Source organism: Wyeomyia smithii, chromosome 2, assembly GCF_029784165.1.
Source record: "Wyeomyia smithii strain HCP4-BCI-WySm-NY-G18 chromosome 2, ASM2978416v1, whole genome shotgun sequence".
NCBI lineage: Eukaryota > Metazoa > Arthropoda > Insecta > Diptera > Culicidae > Wyeomyia > Wyeomyia smithii.
Window position 1 is genome coordinate 214,182,964 of NC_073695.1, and position 6,000 is coordinate 214,188,963.

Genomic DNA, 6,000 nt, shown 5'->3' on the forward strand with positions numbered 1-6,000 from the left:
CTTGAGATGCCGAAGCGAGGATTAGACCAAGCGGGTTTTCTTAGAGGTCTTCGCGGAGGAACAATACGGTAGATTGCTGAGTTGATAGCACAGTTAAAGTACTCAACAGCATCATTTATAGGTGGGGAGGGTTCCAAGAATTGCCAATCGATGCGAGAGAAAGCAATACTTAACGACTCAAAATCAGCTCTACAAAAATCATGACATGGAACGTCACCGATGTCCTCAAATTGTACGGGTGCAGTTACATCTATCGTTAGATCTAATGCAGGGTGATTCGTATCAAGCGGCAGTAAGGACTCACTCGCTTCAGTGAGTTCACATGAAGTGGCGTCATTCACTAGCACCAGATCTAGTAAACGATCGTAGTCGTTAGTAGCGTGGTTCACTTGGGTCAGGTTGTTCAAACTAAACCCGTCTAGCAAAGCGGAACAGGCAACAGATATCCGTGAATGAATCAGATCAATTGAAGGAATGCCATCGCTCCCACGTTTCCAAATTACGCCCGGCTGATTGTAGTCTCCAAATAGAAACGATAGATCATTTTGGTCTAAGCGAGAGGTAACGGAGCTGATAGAGTTGATATGGTTTTCGACAGCGGTCATATCGGATCTACGATCGGGAGGACGATAGACTACTCCCAAACTAATGCTGCGAGTTGGCATTGAGATTCTAATCCAGAGTTGTTCAATGGTGTCACTTATTGGAGCCGGGTCAACACAGCTATTAAGGCGTTTAGATACAGCTATCAGTACACCACCACCACGCGACTTGCAGCTGTTATGACGATTACGGTCGCAGCGATAGACAGTGAATAAACTGCCAAAAAGTTGTGCGGAGTCAATACGATCGTCGAGCCAGGTCTCGGTTAATACAATAATGTCGTGGTCACATTCAGTAGCCGTCAAGAAAAAGTCGTCAATTTTGGTACGAAGTCCACGAACATTTTGGTAGTAAATCCGAAGTCCAGAGGAATGGTTATCAGCCGCAAGGCTAGGTTCTGCGAACACTGGCGGCGGACGTCAAGTTGCCGAAGACTGAAAGTGCAGTACGGATCAGCGGAGGGAACTGAAGTTACGAAGTTGTACTTGCCGTGAGTAGCGTTTTGGAAGTCTCGTTCCCCGCTACCGCCCGTAGGACCGGGATGACTGATGAACGCAGGCAGGAAAGGCTCGACTACGGCGGGGGGTCGGAGACTTCCATAGTACGTGAGCTAGTGCAACCCAGTGTTCCGCTAGTAGGTAGTGCAGTGTCGGGTGAAAAGTCGACAGGTGGTAAACTGGAACACGGAAGCTGATCAGGTATGGAAGAGTTGCTAAGAATCGTATACTTGCCTGAGGATAAAAGTTGGGAGGCCCCTTCCTCAAACTCGAGCGCAACGCCAAAACGACTCTGATGGCGGGAAACATAATTTCGTCGAAGTATAAACTGCGGGACTGGATCGAGCGGGTTGGGGTCTCCCATGGTGCGACAGGCAATGCGTTCTGGCGAATCCTGGATTAACAAATTCCGGATAAGGGTGTTGAAGGCAGGTGAGACCCCGGAACGGGCAGCACCGTGATGGAAGGTGTATCCAAGCGAGGTATCCAAGCGTTTTTTGAATCGTCCTCAAATTCACGAAACAAAATTCCTTTCGGCCAGGTATCGGAGCGAAGCGCGATTTCTTTGAAGGTTGGATCCATTCCAATTTTGTATGAGATAAAGCTCATTTTGCTTATATTAGCCCCTTTTCTTCACCAGTGGTACTACTTTTACAGGACCATGACATTTCAAACTGTCTTTAACCAATTTTTCGATTGATTCCGGTTTGACACTGGGGTGAATACGTGAGAGATATAACCAAAACTGCTCAGCTGGCTCCGGAACGGTCAGTATCTCGGTCGAAACATTGCCATCACTTACCGCTCTGGTACCTCCAATGAGTGGTTTAATGATAGGTGAACCTTCGTCACGACGCCGTTTCTGAGGTGGTGGACGACTGTAGTCACCGGGTCCGATGTTTGCAGGGGGAGATGCGATTCGTTTCGACAATTGAACAATCTGCTGACCCTGCTTGGCTAATTCGTTTTTGAGTTCAGCTTGTGCGATTACCTGACGCTCTGTTATAGAATTAATCGCACTACCAAACGAAGAGATCGCAGATTTGAATTGCGCGCATTTCATCAGTTTAGCGCACTCATTGCACATCCAGAACAAATTTGGGGTTGCATGGACGATGTTCAAAAATGCCTTGTTCAATTTCGTGCTAGTGCATTTTAAATGAATCATTCTGTCGCAAAAAGCCATGCATGAGATGGATTCTTCATCACCTTTTACCGGTTTAGCACAATGATCACAAGCGGTAGACATACTAAAACAATTTAATGTATATGCTATACTATCAGCCCCGGGTATCACCCGGTCACGCTACGCCACTGACTACAGCAAATATTTACTCAAAATTTTGTTTTTCTTAAACGGTAGCAAAGGCTCCTTTTTTTATCAAATATATTTGCTATGCCATTACATGATGCGAAAAATTTTCAAAAAAAAAAGCTGCGTAGCAAATCTAGTTTCCATTGACAGAACAATATTCCAAACCCTTTTGGAATTGATAGCACCATTGATTAGAAAAAGAATTCCAGATGAAAATTTTAAATGATTAAGTGGAACGTTATTCCGCCATTCGGCAGTTTTCTGTGAATGAACGAGACTAACCGGAAGGAAACGATAGAATACTAAATAATTGACTCAAAATAAATCAGTTTAGAGCATTTGTATGCCGACGTAAGAAACTCGCAAAGATGATTTTTATGTGAAATCGTGGTAACGACCTAAGTTGCACTTTCAGTTTTCTAAATTGTTTATTGCTGGTTGCTTTGGTTACCGGGTTTTAATTCTTTTATCAATTTACAGGTTAAAATTTTTTTATCAATAAACAAAGAAAAAATTAAGCATCTCCCTCAGTAGTGAATTGACTAGCTAAGAATGACATTAGACGAAGCAAATATTTGCCTAACTTTTCGTTTACTGAATAAATATTTTTGACAAGTAATTGAAGCAAATCTTGCGAAATTTTTTGAGGCACTCGGGAATCCCGGGATACCGGGAATTGATATTTCTTTTTTCGGGATTCAGGAATCCCGGGAAAAGACATTTCCCGGGAAATCGTTTCCGGGATTGCAATCCCTAACTACAATGCACAGTCGGGCAACTCCATACAAATGCTGGCTAAGGAAACAAAAAAGTGGTTTAAACATAATTTTGGGATACTGATATGTATGTATATTATATGAGAAAAAATTATATCGGTTTTAAAAGTTTTGGAAAATAAAACGTATCATGCTTGAATAATTCCCACATGCCAGAAAAAAAACACATAAACGTTAATCACTTAGGCCGTTACAAACTTCATTTTAGATTTAGTCCCCACCTCACCAAAATGTTGAAAATTGGAAGGAAAACAAATGGTGTTCTTTTTCCAACATTCAATTGTAAACAAAAAAATCCCGAAATCACGTGAAGATTTGAAATTCTTACTCGTTTGGAATGCTAACGACATCTTCCTGCAACTTACGACTTCAACCACTTTAGTGATGGTAGCGCTTTGACTTTGGTAGCGCTTTGACTGTTTCCATAACTTATATCTCTTATTATATCTATCGAAAATAATTTTAGTAACACTGATGCAAATGATTAATGATTATGGAGAAAAAAAAATTAGCACCATCACAGACAAGTTTTGTGTACGAGAAGTGAACAAAGTTTTTTAGTGCAATATACAAAATTAAAAAAAAAACATAAAATAAACATCCTGCCTTATGCCAATGTATTTTTGCAATAGGTTTGGGAAAACGCTCGATTGTGGTTGATCAATTTGATGGTGCGAAGCGTTAACTTTCATTGATAATTCTTTTCAACAATTTTCAACTCTTCCCACTTGAAGGGAAGTGTTAAATTTGGATAGCTGTTTACCGATGACACGGGTTGCTTCTAGTTCTCTTGTTATTCTCCGCTCCGCACACACTGCAAGCAAGCACACACTGCAAGCAAGCAAACAAGACATAACGATAAAAATACACGCTACTGGCACACTAACAGCTATTACTAACAGCGGCTCACGAGCCGTTCATATGAACCGGTTCTTAAAAAAGAGCGAAAGAACGAATGGCTCACGAAAAAGAACCACGGTTCATTGAACGCACCATAACTGTTAGGTTCGCGCGAACCCGAAGTTTACCGAGACAACACGAACTGCCAACGCTCGTGAATCATTGTGAACCATGAGCCGTTCATATGAGTCGGTTCAGAACCGTGAGTGAGCGGTTCAGAGCCGCTCTTGCAAAAGAGCCGTTTCGCCCACCCCTAGCTATTAGAAATGGCCGAAAAAGCTGAAAGCGAACGCGCGAACCCGAAGTTTACCGAGACAACACGAACTGCCAACGCTCGTGAATCATTATGAACCATGAGCCGTTCATATGAGTCGGTTCAGAACCGTGAGTGAGCGGTTCAGAGCCGCTCTTGCAAAAGAGCCGTTTCGCCCACCCCTAGCTATTAGAAATGGCCGAAAAGCTGAAAGCGAACGCGACGGGACAAATCCGTATAAAATTACTAATATGTCCGGACATGTTCAGCAATACTGTGCATTGCTGCGGTTCGCCGGTTGGTCCGTGTGGAACGCTTGGATCGAATTGAGTCGCCTGCTCAGCCTTGCTGCGCTAAAACCAGCTGCTGCTTTGCCGGGTCAACAAGGCTCTACATTTTTCAATAGTACAATAGTTGCCATCACAAAATAAAAACTTTTCGCACTTTGGTGGATGCATAGTTAATTTTCCAATCGGTTGCTGTAAGAATGAAGCAAATCCGTAGAAAACTGACTGAGTTTAAAGCATTAGAACGTGGACAATTTTCGTGACGCTCTCGATGTTTTCGAGTTTTCAATTTGTACCCCTACATATGTTGCCGTAAGACGAAATTCTACGTCAAAAAGATGCAAATAGTTGATGATTATGAAGAAAAAAGTTTAAGTGTAATTATTTAAAATTACAAAATAAAAATCTCAATTGAGAGTTAAAAATCGGATACATCAACGTGTAGAATGTAATCGTTCAAAGTATCAAAGTGATCCATGGTTATTGGAATGAGGAGGATTCCTAAGAAAATACTGTCTGCAAAATATTGCTACCAAAAATCAAAAATAAGAAGAAAAAGTTTACCATTCCATTCTTGACTGCGGTTACTTAGCAACATTAGTTTGTTTAAATCTGTATCAATATACGCTGCAGATTAACCAGTATTTATCGACGTTGAAAAATGTTTCCAACTGTATTTTAAACGCACTCTGCTCTTGAATTAGTTTTGCATGTTTTAATTTGTAATTCTGCTTTACTGGTTAATCTGCAGTGCCTACCATATATATATATATATATATATATATATATATATATATATATATATATATATATATATATATATATATATATATATATATATATATATATATATATATATATATATATATATATATATATATATATATATATATATATATATATATATATATATATATATATATATATTAGGGTGGGGAATCGTTATATGGAAAAAACGAAACTTGATAGCAGAAAGCCAGAACCAAGTTTTTTTTGTTCTATTTGGAGCCCCAAACAATCCTAAATTTATCGGAAGTTGATTGGTTTAGTCTCCACTTGGCGCATTGCATTTCAAATTTATATGGAGATTTGTATGAAAAAGCCAACGTTTTTGCATTTTCTATTCTAAAGAGGTCAAAGTGGCTCAAACCATAAGTTTCATGACTTCAAATGGTAGGTTTTTTGATGCCTAACAACTTGGCCGAAGACATCAAAGAGCTCGGGTGTCCCAAAAAAAAAAAAATACTGGAGCTGTTCAAAGTTGAGTATGTCGAAATTTATGTTGCAAATCATTTTTTTGCCAACACTGCCAGTGTACCGGCGTTAGTCAGATTTCCATCAGAAGTAACCTCTGAAACACGTTGTAGAT